General features: G+C 45.6%; 1 protein-coding gene across 4 annotated transcripts in view; it reads left to right on the forward strand.

Annotated features, from left to right (window-relative positions):
- The window catches only part of igsf11 (immunoglobulin superfamily member 11), a 344,662-nt gene that overhangs the window by 280,330 nt on the left and 46,730 nt on the right, over positions 1-17,602 (forward strand). The window lies entirely within an intron of this gene.

Consider the following 17,602-nt stretch of genomic DNA (forward strand, 5'->3'; position numbering starts at 1 on the left):
CCAGCTTTACTCCCCTCCCTCCTGAATCTATTCTCGGGTTCCCATCCCCCGCCAAGCTATTTTAATCGCTCCCCAACAGCACGAGCAAACCCCCCCGCAAAGATATTGGTACCGGCTCTGAGGTGCAACCCATCCGGCTTGTACAGGTCCCACCTCCCCCAGAAGCGGTCCCAATGTCTCAGGAATCGAAAGCCCACCCTCCTGCACCATCCCTCCAGCCACACATTCATCTTCGTTATCCTCCTATTTCTGTACTCACTAGCTTGTGGCACCGGGAGTAATCTGGAGATTACTACCTTTAGAGATCCTGCTTTTTAATCTCTCTCCTAACTCCCTAAACTCTGCCTGCAGGACCTCATCCCGCTTTCTACCTGTGTCATTGATCCCAATATGGACAACGACCTCTGGCTATTCACCCTCTTTTCCCCCCCCGCCACCCCCACCCCGCCCCCCAGAAGGCCCTGCAGCCGCTCGGTAACATCCTTGACCCTGGCACCAGGGAGGTAACATATCATCCTGAAGTTATGTCTGCGGCCGCAGAAACGCCTGTCTGCTCCCCTGACTATTGAATCCCCTACTAGTATAGCTCTTCCATTCTTCAATAGGCAGATAGGGAATGGGTGACCATCAGGAAGAGCAGTGGAAGGAAGGTAGTGCAGGGGTCCCCTGCAGTCATCTCCTCCCTCCAAAACAGATATACTACCTTGGGTACTGTTGGGAGAAATGGCTCATCACGGGAGGGCAGCAGCAGCCAAGTTCATGGCACCATGGGTGGCTCTGCTGCACAGGAAGGCAGGAAAAAGAGTGGGAGAGCTATAGTGGTAGGGGATTCTATTGTAAGGGGAATAAATAGGTGTTTCTGCGGCCGCAAACGAGACTCCAGGATGGTATGTTGCCTTCCTGGTGCAAGGGTCAAGGATGTCTCGGAGTGGCTGCAGGGCATTCTGGAGGGGGAGAGTGAACAGCCAGTTGTCGTGGTACATATAGGTACCAACGATATAGGTAAAAAGCGGGGTGAGATCCTACAAGCTGAATATAGGGAGCGAGGTGTTAAATTAAAAAGTAGGACCTCAGGTTGTAATCTCAGGATTGCTACCAGTGCCACGTGCTAGTCAGAGTAGAAATAGCAGAATAGCTAGGATGAAAACGTGGCTTGAGGAAAGGTGCAAGAGGGAGAGATTCAAATTCCTGGGACATTGGAACCGGATCTGGGAGAGGTGGGACCAGTACAAACCGGACGGTCTGCACCTGGGCAGGACTGGAACTGATGTCCTCGGGGGAGTGTTTGCTAGTGCTGTTGGGGAGGATTTAAACTAATATGGCATGGGGATGGGAACCTATGCAGTGAGACAGAGGGAAGTAAAATGGGGTCGGAAGCAAAAGGTATAAAGGAGAAAAGTAGAAGTGGAGGGCAGAAAAATCAAAGGCAAAAATCAAAAAGGGCCACATTACAATATAATTCGAAAAGGACAAAGAGCGTTAAAAAAACAAGCCTGATGGCTCTATGTCTCAATGCGATGAACATTCATAATAAGGTGGATGAACTAACTGTGCAGATAGCTGTTGACGGATGTGATGTAATTGGGATTATGGAGACATGGCTCCAGTGTGACCAAGGCTGGGAACTCAACATCCAGGGGTGTTCAATATTCAGAACGATAGACTGAAAGGAAAAGGAGGTGGGGTAGCATTGTTGGTTAAAGAGATTAATGCAGCAGTAAGGAAGGACATTAGCATGGATGAGGTGGAATCTGTATGAGTAGAGCTGCAGAATACCAAAGGGCAGAAAACGCTAGTGGGAGTTGTGTACAGACAGTCATCGTGAGGTTGGGGATGGCATCAAGCAGGAAATTAGGGATGCATGCAATAAATGTACAGCAGTTATCATGAGTGACTTTAATCTACATATAGATTGGGCTAAACTGGTAGAAATACGGTGGAGGAGGATTTCCTGGAGTGTATAAGGGGTGGTTTTCTAGACCAATAAGTCGAGGAACCAACTAGAGAGCTGGCCATCCTAGACTGGGTGTTGTGTAATGAGAAAGGATTAATTAACAATCTTGTTGTGCGAGGCCCCTTGGGGAAGAGTGACCATAATATGGTAGAATTCTTCATTAAGATGGAGAGTGACACAGTTAATTCAGAGACTAGAGTCCTGAACTTAAAGAAAGGTAACTTCAACGGTATGAGACGTGAATTGGCTAGGATAGATTGGCGAATGATAGTTAACGGGTTGACAGTGGATAGGCAATGGCAGACATTTAAAGATCACAAGAATGAACTTCAACAATTGTACATCCCTGTCTGGCATAAAAATAAAAAGGGGACGGTGGCTCAATCGTGGCTATCAAGTGAAATTGGGGATCATGTTAAATCCAAGGAAGAGGCATGTGAAGTGGCCAAAAAAAGCTGCAATCCTGAAGACTGGGAGAAATTTAGAATTCAGCAGAGGAGGACAAAGGGTTTAATTCGAAACATAGAAACGTACAGCGCAGGAGGAGGCCATTTCGGCCCATCGTGTCTGCGCCGGCCGACAAAGAGCCGCACGGCCCTTCGTCAGCAGCCCTAAAGGTTACATACAAACCCATGAACAATAAGGGAAAGGCAAAGAGCACCCAGCCCAACCAGTCCGCCCAACACCCCTTGTACTAAAAACATCTACACTCCACCCCAACTGGAGCCATGTGATCTCCTGGGAGAGGCAAAAAACCAGATTTAAAAACCCAAACCAATTTAGGGAGAAAAAATCTGGGGAAGTTCCTCCTTGGCCCATCCAGGCGATCAAAACTAGTCCAGGAGATCACCCTGGCTGTTTTCTATTCCCTGCAGTACTTACCATTATATCTGCACTGTCCAACAAACGGTCATCTAGTCTAATCCCAATTACCAGCTCTAGGTCCGTAACCTTGCAGGTTACGGCACTTCAAGTGCCCATCCAACCATCTCTTAAAAGTGGTGAGGGTTTCTGCATCCACCACCCTTCCAGGCAGCGAGTTCCAGTTCTCCACAACCCTCTCCGTAAAGAAGCCCCTCCTCAAATATCCTCTAAACCTTCCACCAACCACCTTAAAACTATGCCCTCTCTTAATAGACCCGTCCACCAATGGAAATAGACCCTTACTATCCACTATGTCCAGGCCCCTCAATATTTTGTACACCTTGATGAGGTCTCAACCTCCTCTGTTCCAATGAGAACAAACCCAGCCTATCCAATCTCTCCATAACTAAGATTCTCCATTCCAGACAGCATCCTAGTAAATCTCCTCTGCACCTTCTCTAGTGTAATCATGTCCTTCCTATAAGACGGTGACCAGAACTGCGCGCAGTACTCTAGCTGTGGCCTAACCAAAGTATTATATAATTTAAGCATAACCTCCCTGCTCTTATATTCTATGCCTTGGCCAATAAAGGCAAGCATTCCGTATGCCGCCTTAACCACCTTATTCACCTGGCCTGCTACTTTCACGGATCTGTTGACAAGCACTCCAAGGTCCCTTTGTTCATCTGCACTATTAAGTGGCCTACCGCTTAATGTGTACACCCTTTCCTTATTAGCTCTGCCAAAGTGCATCACCTCACATTTCTCTGAATTAAATTTCATTTGCCACTGCTCTGCCCACCTGACCAGATTGATATCCTCCTAGAGCCCATGACTTTCCTCTTCATTATCAACCACACAGCCAATTTTAGTGTCGTCTGCAAACGTCTTAATCATACTCCCTATATTCAAATCTAAATCGTTGATATATACCACAAAAAGCAAGGGACTGAGCCCTGCGGATCCCCACTGGAAACATCCTTTCAGTCACACAAACATCCATCTTTGCTTCCTATCTCCAAGCCAATTTTGGATCCAACTTGTCACTTTGCCCTGGATCCCATGGACTTTAACCTTCATGACCAGTCTACCATGCGGGAGCTTATCAAAAGCCTTGCTAAAGTCCATATATACTACGTCGTCCGCACTACCCTCATCGATCCTCTTGGTTACCTCCTCAAAAAATTCAATCAGGTTCGTCAAACATGATTTTCCCTTAACAAATCCGTGCTGACTGCCCCTAATTAATCCTTGCCTATCCAAATGCAGATTTATCCTGTCTTTCAGGATTTTTTCCAATAATTTTCCCACCACTGCGTTAGGCTGACAGGCCTGCAATTACTCGACCTATCCCTTTTTCCCTTCTTAAACAAGGGTACTGCATTAGCAGTCCTCCAATCCTCTGGCACCATGCCCGTATCCAAAGAGGACTGGAAAATGATGGTCAAGGCCCCTGCTATTTCCTCTTTTACTTCGCTCAACAACCTATGATGCATTTCATCCGGGCGTGGGGACTTATCTACTTTCAAAGCTGCTAAACCCCTTAATGCTTCCTCTCTCACTATATTTATTTCATCCAGAATATCATATTCCTCCTCTATAGCAGTATCTGCATTACCTCTTTCCTTTGTGAAAACAGATGCAAAGTATTCGTTAAGAACCCTACCAACATCTTCCGCCTCCTCGCAAAGATTACCCTCATGGGACTCGAGTTTTATTGAAGCAACTAGTTTAGAATGGAGCATCTTAGAAATTGCAATTCTCGGCATTTAGTTTGCTCCAGTTCTAGTGAGTTAGAATAGTTTCATTTTAGAACAGATTATTTTTTCAAAAGGGGGTGTGTCCAGCCACTTACACCTGTTTTGCAAGTTTAAGCAGCGAAAACTTACTCCAAACTTATTTAGAATGCAGCAAGTGTAGATTTTTGTATGCTCAGAAAAACCTTGCCTACATTTATAAATCAGGCGTAGGGAACGAGAGATGGGGGTGGAGGGAGGGAAGTTTACAAACATTAAACACTTCACTTTTACAAATAAAGAGCCATCACCAATAATAAATGATAAATAAATCAATAAATCAACCAATAAATCAATCAAAAAAAATTAAAAAATAAAATATATTAAAAAAAATTAAAAATCAATCAATAAATAAAAAATTATTTCTGCTCACCTACTGCAGCACCGTGAGCTCTCCAACAGCATGCTGGGATGCGCCCCCCGCGCGCCCCCCCCCCCCCCCCTGCAGTGTCTGTCTCTCTCTGTCCCTGTCAGTGGCTCTGTGTTTCTAACAGCCAGGTGAGGGGGGTGGGTCGGGGAGGGAGAGGGGGAGGAGTGTGGAGAGGCTGGCCAGGTTGGGCCGCCGCCAATGACACTTCGGGCGGGCCCCGCCCCCAGCGAGATGCCGGACGGGTCTCGCCGACGACACATGGAGGGGGGGAAGAAGGGGAGGTGGGGTGTGGCTGAACAGGGAGGAGGGGAGAGGCTGAACGGGCCACTGCCGCCGCCGCCGCCGCCGACAACACTTCGCGCGCGCCCCGACGACAGGGAGGGGTGGAAGAGTAGGGGAAGAGAAGAGGGTAGGAAGGCTGAACGGGAGGGAGGGGGCTGAACGGGATGGAGGTTCCGTCCGAACTTCGCCAGGTGAGCCCGTTCGGCCAGGGCTAGGGTCGGGCCCCTCCCACGCAGCCTCGGGGGCCTGGAGCTACTGCACATGCACGCACACTCTAGCGCGCATGTGCAGAGGTCCCAGCACTGCTTTCAGCGCCGGGACCTTGCGCCACGCCGAGCATGAAGACATCCTGAGGAGACCGGAGAATCGCAAGGTAAGTTTTCGGCGTCCTTTTTCTTCCAGAAAGTCGTGCACCTTATCGAGATGCGGCGTTTTTCCAGAGGGCGGATATTTGGGCCCAAGGTCTCTAATAGGCCCTACCCTTTCCTTAGTTACCCTCTTACTCGTAATATATTTCTAGAACATCTTTGGGTTTTCCTTAATTTTACTGGCCAAGAATTTCTTGTGCTCTCTCTTAGCATTCCTAATATCCTTTTTAATTTTGCCTCATCTTTCTCTATTCCTCTAAAGATTCTAAAGTATTTAGCCGTTGATATGTGACATAAGCGTCCCTTTTTTTCTTAATCCTCCCCTGTAAGTCCCTAGACATTTAGGGGACTCTAGAATTATTTTTCCCAGCTTTTTTCTTTAAGGGCGCATGTTTGGCCTGAACCTTTCGGATCTACTCCTTGAATGCCTCCCACTATTCCGACACCGATTTATCCACATGTAACTGTTTCCAGTCCACTGTGGCCAAATTACTCCTTAACTTAGCAAAATTAGCTTTCACCAATTCGGAACTTTTATTCCAGGCCTATTCTTGACCTTATCCATAACCAACTTAAATCTGACTGAATTATGGTCATTGGCACCCAAATGCTCCCCCAATAATACCCCTTCGACCTGCCCAGCTTCATTCCCCAAAACTAAATCCAAGACCGCCCCCTCGTGTTGGGCTTGCTACATGCTGACTAAAAAAAGTTCTCGAATGCATTTCAAGAATTCCACACTCTCTATACCCTTCTCACTAAATTTGTCCCAATCAATATTTAGATAGTTAAAATCCCCTACTATTACTATCCTATGGTTTTTAGACTTCACAGCAGTTTGGCTACATATTTGCTCCTCTATCTTCCTCCCACTGTTTGGGGGTCTATAATACACTCCCAGCAGTGTGATCGCCCCTTTTTTATTTTCAATTCGACTCATATGGCGTCAATTAATGATCCTTCTAACATACCATCCCTTCTCACCGCTGTAATAGGTTCTTTAATTAGTACCCCAACCGCCCCCCCCCCCCCCCTTTTAACCTCTCTCTATCTTGTCTAAAAATCCTGTAGCCAGGAATATTAATCTGCAAAACCTACCCTTCTTTCAGCCATGTTTCTGTAATGGCTATAATATCATACTCCCAAGTGTCTACCTGTGCTCTTAGCTCATCTGCCTTATTCGTTATACTCCTTGCATTAAAGTATATACCATTCAGCACAGGAAGACCTCCTTGCTTACGACATACTAATCGCTGTTTCCTCTGTCTTACAGATTCGCTTTCTAGATTAGGAGAGGGAAAATAGAATGAGAGTAAGCTTGCAGGGAACATTAAAAACTGACTGCAAAAGCTTCTACAGTTACGTGAAGAGAAAAAGATTAGTGAAGACAAATGTAGGTCCCTTACAGTCAGAATCAGGCGAATTTATAATGGGGAGCAAAGAAATGGCAGACCAATCGAACAAATACTTTGGTTCTGTCTTCACTAAGGAAGACACAAATAACCTTCCGGAAATACTAGGGGACCGAGGGTCTAGCGAGAAGGAGGAACTAAAGGAAATCCTTATTAGTCAGCAAATTGTTTTAGGAAAATTGATGGGATTGAGGACTGATATATCCCCAGGGCCTGACAGTCTGCTTCCCAGAGTACTTAAGGAAGTGGCCCTATAAATAGTGGATGCATTGGTGGTCATTTTCCAACATTCTACAGACTCTGGATCAATTCCTATGGACTGGAGGGTAGCTAGTGTAACCCCACTTTTTAAAAATTGAGGGAGAGAGAAAACGGAATTATAGACTGGTCAGCCTGACATCGGTGGTAGGGAAAATGTTGGAATCAATTATTAAAGATGTAATAGCAGCGCTTTTGGAAAGCAGTGACAGATCGGTCCAAGTCAGCATGGATTTATGCAAGGGAAATAATGCTTGACAAATCTTCTAGAATATTTTGAGGATGTAACTAGTAGAGTGGACAAGGGGGAGCCAGTGGATGTGGTGCATTTAGACTTTCAAAAGGCTTTTGACAAGGTCCCACACAAGATTGATGTGCAAAATTAAAGCACATGGTATTAGGGATAATGTACTGACGTGGATAGAGAACTGGTTGGCAGACAGGAAGCAAAGAGTAGGAATAAACGGGTCCTTTTCAGAATGACAGGCAGTGACTAGTGGGGTCCCACAAGGTTCAGTACTGGGACCCCAGCTAGTTACAATATACATTAATGATTTAGACAAAGGAATTGAATGTAATATCTCCAAGTTTGCAGATAACACTAAGCTGGGTGAGCTGTGAGGAGGATGCTAAGAGGCTGCAGGGTGACTTGGACAGGTTAGGTGAGTGGGCAAATACATAGCAGATGCGTTATAATGTAGATAAATGTGAGGTTATCCACTTTGGTGGTAAAAACAGGAAGGCAGATTATTATCTGAATGGTAACAGATTAGTAAAAGGGGAGGTGCAATGAGACCTGGGTGTCATGGTACATCAGTCATTGAAAGTTGGCATACAGGTACAGCAGGCGGTGAAGAAGGCAAATGGCATGTTGGTCTTCATAGCGAGAGGATTTGAGTATAGGAGCAGGGAGGTCTTACCACAGTTGTACAGAGTCTTGGTGAGGCCACACCTTGAATATTGTGTACAGTTTTGGTCTCTTAATCTGAGGACGGACATTCTTGCTATTGAGGGAGTGCAGCGAAGGTTCACCAGACTGATTGATTCCCAGGATGACAGGACTGACATATGAAGAAAAACTGGATCGACTAGGCTTGTATTCACTGGAATTTAGAAGAATGAGAGGGGATCTCAGAAATATAAAATTCTGACGGGATTGGACAGGTTAGATGCAAGAAGAATGTTCCCGATGTTGGGGACGTCCAGAACCAGGGGACACAGTCTAAGGATAAGGGGTAAGCCATTTATGACTGAGATGAGGAGAAACTTCTTCACTCAGAGAATTGTGAACCTGTGGAATTCTCTACCTCAGAAAGTTGTTGAGGCCAGTTCTTTAGATATATTCAAAAGGGAGTTAGATTGGCCCTTACGGCTAAAGGGATCAGGGGGTATGGAGAGAAGGTAGGAGTGGGGTACTGAAGTTGCATGATCAGCCATGATCATATTCAATGGTGGTGCAGGCTCGAAGGGCCGAATGGCCTGCTCCTGCACCTATTTTCTATGTTGACTCCATCCCTACCCGCAGGCGTGGCGCAACGTTTCTCGGGTTGGTGCCATACTTATTCTTTCAAACATCTCTGGTAATAGGGTAATGTGCACTTCTTGATTGGTGGGTGGGGGTGGCGGAGGTAGAGGGGGTGGCGGTGGGTGGGAGTGGGGGGGGGGGGAGAGGACGGAGGTGGGTTGGGTGGGGGGGGGGGGAGAGGACGGAGGTGGGTTGGGTGGGGGGGGGTGGGAGAGGATGGAGGTGGGTTGGGTGGATGGGGGGGGGAGAGGATGCAGGTGGGTTGGGTGGATGGGGGGGGAGAGGACGGAGGTTGGGTGGGTGGGGGGACGGGGGGCAGGACGGAGGTGGGGTGGGTGGTGGGGGAGGGGGGGGTGGAGGTGGGGTGGGGGGAGGAGGGGCAGAGGTGGGGTGGGTGGTGGGGGGCGGAGGTGGGGTCGGGAGGGGGGGCGAGGGGGGGGCGGAGGTGGGGAGGGGGGGTGGGTGGTGGAGAGGGTGGAGTGGGTGGGTGGTGGGGGAGGGGGGCGGTGGCGGTACAGTGGAAAGCCTGGCTTGGGCCTCTTCAAAGGCTGGTCTGGGGATTGGAATGGGAGTGACAGTTGATTCTGTCAATGCCCCTGGGGTCTGGCATGTTCCCTTATTGCAGCAGCTAACTCCAACATTACCTCCCTCATGTTCCTGACAGTCTCTCAACTACCTGCGACATTCCCTCCTATGTGCACTGACATTGTATCAGCTGCCTGAGATATTCCCTCCCTCATGTTCCTGGACAGTGTTCCCATTTCTCGTGAGAGCATTGTTACTTCTCTCGACAGTCCCGTTACCTCATCACCTACCCCACTGATCGCGTCTAGGAGTGATCGTGTAAGGTCAGTGCTCTCCGCACTCAGTGCCATCATCTGAACCACATCTGTTAGATCCTGTACCTCGGGAGAGCGCTGTCGAGCTCTCCTTCCCCTCCTCACCCTGGGTGTGGCTCGCTGCATCCCTCTGGGATCCGCAGCCTTGGTGGGTGGGGCCCTGGGTGTGCCTCGTTGCATCCCACTGGGACCCGCAGCCTCGGACAATGGGGCCCTCGGTGTGCCTCGTTGCAATCCACTGGAATCCCCAGCCTCGGACTGTGGGAAATCATTGAATGTCCCAACAACACTCGTACCACTCAGGAAAGGGGCTAGCACCTCGATGGGCGGCATCTGCACCTCCTCCAGAGTGAGTACAACAGTGGGGGCTTCATCTATCACCTCCCCTTCCCCCTCAGCCCCATGCTCTTGGTCTTGAAATTTGGATTGGAAGATGTTCTCCTCTTCAGGCTCATTCGTGTCTGAATCATCTTCTGCATCACCAGGGTTGGCCTCAAGTTCTGCAAATATAACAGAACAGACAAATGGTTATCAGCAGAGGAGAGGCAGGGTGGGTGGCATGAGTAGGCTCACACAGTGCAGACAGCAGGCTGATTTGAAGGACTACGATAAATGATAACACATTGCATCAACCGAAACGTAGCTGACTAAGACATCCCCATGGACCGAAGCATGAGTAGCCAGGGCTAGTAATTAACTTTTAGCAAAGCCAGACAGTGGAATTTGCAGGACTTATCCTCTCCCTCAAGTGTGGGCCCAGCTTGTGCAGTGGTGGTTCCTTTTCTCCAGGCAGGACCCATCAAAGCAGCGATCCTGTCTTCCAAATGTGTCAGTGGCTGCAGATTTGCCGATCCTCCTCCTTGTTCGAGTTATTTCCCTTTTTGTTGTGTGCCACTTTCCTCTGCAAAGATGAAAATATAACTTTTTAGAGAGGGTGTCTTTCTGCTGGGTGGGACATACAGATGGTCACATTTAGAATTGCAATTCCATTGAATAAATGAAAATATTACTTACACTAACTACTTGACCAAGGTCCTGCCACTTCTTTTTGCACAAGCCTCCAGACCTCGGGGTGGTCACCATTGCACAGTAATCTGCAAGTTGGTTCCAGCATTTCTTCATTTCCTTTGATGAAACTTTTATGTGACCTCTGCTGGTGCCCAGTTCGTGCCATCTGGCCTCAATTATAATAACTAGTGCATCCACTTCATCCTGTAAGAAATTCTTGATCCTTGAGCCGCATTGCATCTTGTATTGCAGCTCCGATTTTTCCAATGAGAATTAATGTTCTCGCTCACAACTGGCTCTTTAAAAATGGCCAAATGCACACCAGGAGCTGTACTGGGCATGCGTGCCCATAACAATCACATATGTGTAGAAGGGGGGGCATCGTTTTTTCGGCACAGACATTTGGCTCCAACCCCTGAAGCTAAAGGACAGGCTGCGTGGCGCCAATTTCAAAGAAATAGAACGGGGAAACTTGCTACTTATTTTTTTTTTTTGGAGTAGTCTGGGCCAAATAAAATGGACATAACTCTGGCATTATGCCAAAAAACGGTGTAGGGGGAAAAATTGAGCCCATTATGTTTCTTCTTGTCACTTTGATAGCTTGCACAGCTCTTTGGTCGCAATCGGTGGTTGCCATTCCCTTCCACAGGTCTCCCAAGTCTCTTAGGGTTGTGAAAGCATTTCTTTAGTGCTGTTTTTTTGTATAGCCAAATATTGGAGTATATTGATATAAGCATGAAATAACAACAGGAGCTGATACAAATCTCATTGCTGCAGCAGCATTGTATTTATCTGGTGAGTGCATGAAGAAGACTTGATATTTCACTGGATAAAGATAAATAAGTCAATGATATCAATGCAACGAGGGTTGTGTAGAATCTTTATCCAATGGCTCAGCATGATTATCCTCTGTATGCTGCAATTGAATGTTTAAAATAATCAAAAAGCTGTTTTCAATTTATTGCAGGCAGTTTCATGACTTTGATATTGTCTTTAATAATTATGGGGGATGATCTCCTCTGCATATTCTTTGTGAAATCGTGAATGTGAGTGTAAAGAACTCGTGCACAATTTTGCTACAAAGAGCGGGCGGAGGAAATCTCTCCCTGTAACACAATATGCAAATAATGGAATCTGTTATACCTTTTCATCCATCCTCCACTGGGTAACAAGAATTTATACGTACAGCCGAGGAACCAGCAAGTGTATTAAAATAATAAATTTCTGATCAGTACCATGTTTATAGCATAGAGCATTAAGTAGGGGATGCACCATAGCCAGGCTACCTTCTACAGCGCAGAGTATAATTTAAATGACAAGCACACCAGTGCATTCAATGTTAATATAGTCAGCGTTTCACAAATATTTTTAATTCTAAATGGTGCAGAGAAGTGTACCAGCAGGATATGTAGCTGATACTGTGGACTACATGTTGTAGAAACATAGAAAATAGGTGCAGGAGTAGGCTATTCGGCCCTTCGAGTCTGCACCGCCATTCAATGAGTTCATGGCTGAACATGCAACTTCAGCACCCCATTCCTGCTTTCTCGCCATACCCCTTGATTCCCCCTAGTAGTAAGGACTACATCTTAACTCCTTTTTGAATATATTTAATGAATTGGCCTCAACAACTTTCTGTGGTAGAGAATTCCACAGGTTCACCACTCTCTGGTTGAAGAAGTTTCTCCTCATCTCGGTCCTAAATGGCTTACCCCTTATCCTTAGACTTAGACTGTGACCCCTGGTTCTGGACTTCCCCAACATTAATAAGAACATAAGAACATAAGAATTAGGAACAGGAGTAGGCCATCTAGCCCCTCGAGCCTGCTCCGCCACCCAACAAGATCACGGCCGTGGACTCAGCTCCACTTACCCGCCCGCTCCCCATAGCCCTTAATGCCCTTATTGGTTAAAAATCTATCTATCTGTGATTTGAATATATTCAATGAGCTAGCCTCAACTGCTTCCTTGGGCAGAGAATTCCACAGATTCACAACGCTCTGGGAGAAGAAATTCCTTCTCAATTCGGTTTTAAATTGGCTCCCCCGTATTTTGAGGCTGTGCCCCCTAGTTCTAGTCTCCCCGACCAGTGGAAACAACCTCTCTGCCTCTATCTTGTTTATCCCTTTCATTATTTTAAATGTTTCTATAAGATCACCCCTCATCCTTCTGAACTCCCAATGAGTAAAGACCCAGTCTACTCAATCTATCATCATAAGGTAACCCCCTCATCTCCAGAATCAGCCTAGTGAATCGTCTCTGTACCCCTTCCAAAGCTAGAATATCCTTCCTTAAGTAAGGTGACCAAAACTGCACGCAGTACTCCAGGTGCGGCCTCACCAATAGCCTATGCAGTTGCAGCAGGACCTCCCTGCTTTTGTACTCCATCCCTCTCTCAATGAAGGCCAACATCCCATTCGCTTTCCTTATTACCTGCTGCACCTGCAAACTAACTTTTTGGGATTCATGAACAAGGACCATCAGCCGGTCCAGGCAGCGGGCGGTCGAGGGGGTCGTTCAACCTGACTGCCTGCCTCTCTTCCGCTCTTACATCCGGTCCAGGGTGTCCTTGGAGATGGAGCACGCGGTGTCCACCGGTACGCTCGCGGCCTTCCGCGAGAGGTGGGCACCAGAGGGACTGGAGTGCATCATCACGCCCGGCAACCAAATTTTAATTTGATTTTACGTTTTAAAGTTTAATTTGTTTTAATTGCCGGTGCTTTTAGTGTCCCCCTCCCCTTTTATAGGGGGCACGGAAAAAAAAAGTGATATTAGTGCCCAAAAAACAAACAAAAAAAAAAAGAAAAACAAAAAAAAAAGGAAAAAAGGGCCTTGTAAATGTCTGGTGTGTCATCCAGGGCGGGTGGCACGGATTAATGTTTATGTTTTTTCAGGTAAACTCCAAAAGAGTTTCATGAACAAGGACCCCCAGGTCCCTCTGCACTGCAGCATGTTGTAATTTCTCCCCATTCAAATAATATTCCCTTTTACTGTTTTTTTTTTCCCCAAGATGGATTACCTCACATTTTCTGACATTGTATTCCATCTGCCAAACCTTAGCTCATTCTCTTAACCTATCTGAAGCTCTTTGCAGCCTCTCTGTGTCCTCTACACAACCTGCTTTCCCACTAATCTTTGTGTCATCTGCAAATTTTGTTACACTACACTCTGTCCCCTCTTCCAGGTCACCTATGTATATTGTAAACAGTTGTGGTCCCAGCACCGATCCCTGTGGCACACCACTAACCACCGATTTCCAACCCGAAAAGTACCCATTTTTCCCGACTCTGCTTTCTGTTAGCCAGCCAGTTCTCGATCCATGCTAATACATTTCCTCTGACACCGCGTACCTTTATCTTCTGCAGTAACCTTTTGTGTGGCACCTTACCGAATGCCTTTTGGAAATCTAAATACACCATATTCATCGGTACATCTCTATCCACCATGCTCGTTATATCCTCAAAGAATTCCAGTAAGTTAGTTACACATGATTTCCCCTTCATGAATGCATGTTGCGTCTGCTTGATTGCACTATTCCTATCGAGATGTCCCGCTATTTCTTCCTTAATGATAGCTTCAAGCATTTTCCCCACTACAGATGTTAAACTAACCGGCCTATAGTTACCTGCCTTTTGTCTGCTCCCTTTTTTTAAACAGAGGTGTTACATTAGCTGCTTTCCAATCCGATGGCACCTCCCCAGAGTCCAGAGAATTTTGGTAGATTATAACGAATGCATCTGCTATAACTTCCACCATCTCTTTTGATACCCTGGGATGCATTTCATCAGGACCAGGGGACTTGTCTATCTTGAGTCCCATTAGCCTGTCCAGCACTACCCCCCCCTAGTGATAGTGATTGTCTCAAGGTCCTCCCTTCCCACATTCCCATGACCAGCAATTTTTGGCATGGTTTTTGTGTCTTCCACTGTGAAGACCGAAGCAAAATAATTGTTTAAGGTCTCAGCCATTTCCACATTTCCCATTATTAAATCCCCTTTCTCATCTTCTAAGGGACCAATATTTATTTTAGTCACTCTTTTCCATTTTATATATCGGTAAAAGCTTTTACTATCTTTTTATGTTTTGCGCAAGTTTACATTCGTAATCTATCTTCCCCTTCTTTTTTGCTTTCTTAGTCATTCTTTGCTGTCGTTTAAAATGTTCCCAATCTTCTAGTTTCCCACTAACTTTGGCCACCTGATACGCATTGGTTTTTAATTTGATACTCTCCTTTATTTCCTTGATTATCCACGGCTGGTTATCCCTTCTCTTACCGCCCTTCTTTTTCATTGGAATATATTTTTGTTGAGCACTATGAAAGAGCTCCTTAAAAGTCCTCCACTGTTCCTCAATTGTGCCACCATTTAGTCTGTGTTCCCAGTATACTTTAGCCAACTCTGCCCTCATCCCACTGTCGTCCCCTTTGTTTAAGCATAGTACGCTCGTTTGAGACACTACTTCCTCACCCACAATCTGTATTACAAATTCAACCATACTGTGATCACTCATTCCGAGAGGGTCTTTTACTAGGAGATCGTTTAATATTCCTGTCTCATTACACAGGACCAGATCTAAGGTCTAACCCTTGTAGGTTCTGTAACATACTGTTCTAAGAAACAATCCTGTATGCATTCTATGAATTCCTCCTCAAGGCTACCCCATGCGATTTGATTTGACCAATCGATATGTAGGTTAAAATCCCTCATGATTACTGCCGTTCCTTTTTCACCTGCCTCCATTATTCCCTTGATTATTGTCCGCCCCACCGTGAAGTTATTTTTTGGGGGCCTATAAACTACGCCCACCAGTGACTTTTTCCCCTTACTATCTCTAATCTCCATCCACAATGATTCAACATTTTGTTCATTAGAGCCAATATCGTCTCTCACAACTGCCCTGATATCATCCTTTATAATAGAGTTATGCAATCATTTTGTTGTACAAATGTAGCTGTTACTATTTACTTAGGAATTATCTAATCTGTTGCTGGAAACATGCTGTCTCCCTATAATGCCATTTGCGTTGTAAAGTTGTCAGAGCTGCTGTTGGTGCAGTGAAGCACATTCACATGGATTCAGTGTTAGATCTCCAAATGTATCAATAGACAGCTGAGAGTTCAATTAAAAACTAAAGAAAGGATTTGTGGTGTCCAAATTGGACAGCTTGTCAATGCAATAGAAAATAAAGGTTGGTAAAGTATTGATGTTCCGCCACTAAAATATTAATTATATTATACCTCATATCTAAGGATCACAAGGTAGATATGGATGAGAACAGCTTTTTGACTGAATGTGGCTCATCCATCCAGAGGAAATCAGTCCTTCATCAAAACCCCCTGCTATTTTGCTGCTGGAAGTAAGGGTGGAAAAAGGCTCTGGCCACAATCTTCCCATCCTCCTCAAATATGGAAGTGGTGTTAGAGGAATGGAGGATTGCAAGTGTTATACCCCTGTTCAAAAAAGGGGAGGGGGATAAAACTGGCAATTATAGGCCTGTCAGCCTAACGTCGGTGGTGGAGAATCTTTTAGCGACATTAATCCAAGACAAGATTCATTGGCCCTTGGAAAAATATGGGTTAAGAAATGAAAGCCAGCATGGATTTGTTAAAGGCAAATCGTTTTAGACTAACTTGATTGAGTTAACAGAGGGTGGATGAAGGTAGTGCAGTTGATGTATATATGGACTTTCAAAATACATTTGATAAAGTACCACATAATAGACTTGTTGGCAAAATTGCAGTCAAAAAGCAAACGAAGGGGTAGTGGTCACGTGAATATGAAATTGGCTAAGTGAAAGAAAGCAGAGATTAGTAGTAAATTTTTTTCAGACTGGAGATAAGTGTGCCGTGCTGTCCCCCAGGGGTCAGTGTTGAGATCACTGCTCCTTTTGATCCAGATTGATGACCTGGATTTGGGTATACAGGGCTTCATTGCAAAGGTTGCAGATGAGATAAAACTCCAATATAGTGAACAGTGAGGAGGATAGTAACAGACATCAGGAGGACATAGACAGAATGGTAAAATAGGCAGATGAAATATAACACAGAAGTGTGAAATGATAAATTTTGGTAGGAAGAATGAGGAGTGGCTGTATAAACTAAATGGTATGATTTTAAAGGGTGTGCAGGAACAGAGACATCTGGGGTTGTACGTACACAAGTCTTTGAAGGTGGCAGGACAAGTTGAGAAGGCTGTTAAAAAGACATACAGGATACTGGGCCTTCTAAATGGAGACAAAGAGTTCAAAAGCACGAAAATGATGCTAAACCTTTATAAGACATTTGTTTGCTCCCAGTTGGAATATTGTGGCCAATTCTGGGCACCACACTTTAGGAAGGATGTCAAGGTTGAGAGAGGGTGCAAAGGAGATTTACTAGAATGATACCAGGGATGAAAGACTTCAATTACATGGAAATTCTAGAGAAACTGTGATTGTTCTCCTTAGATCTGAGAAGGTTAAGGGAAGATTTGAAAGAGGTGTTCCAAATCTTGAAGGGTTTTGACATTGTAAATAAGGAGAAACTGTTGACAGTGGCAGAAGGGTCGGTAACCAGAGGACACAGATTTAAGTTAATTGGCAAAAGAACCAGAGGCAACATGAGGACATTTTTTTTACACAGCAACATGTTATGATCTTTTTAATGTATTCATTCACGGGATGTGGGCATCGCTGGCAAGGTCATCATTTATTGCCCATTCTGATTTGCCCTCGAGAAGGTGATGGTGAGCTGCCTTTTTGAACCGCTGCAGTATGTGCTGTTAGGTAGGGAGTTCCAGGATTTTGACCCAATGATAATGAAGGAACGGCGATATATTTCCAAGACAGGAAGGTGTGTGACTTAGAGGTAATCTGGAATGCAGATTCAATAATAACTTTTAGAGGGGAATTGTATAAAGAAAAGGGAAAAATTGCAGGGCTATGGGGAA

This window comes from Pristiophorus japonicus, chromosome 11, assembly GCF_044704955.1.
Source record: "Pristiophorus japonicus isolate sPriJap1 chromosome 11, sPriJap1.hap1, whole genome shotgun sequence".
NCBI classification, from domain to species: Eukaryota; Metazoa; Chordata; class Chondrichthyes; family Pristiophoridae; genus Pristiophorus; species Pristiophorus japonicus.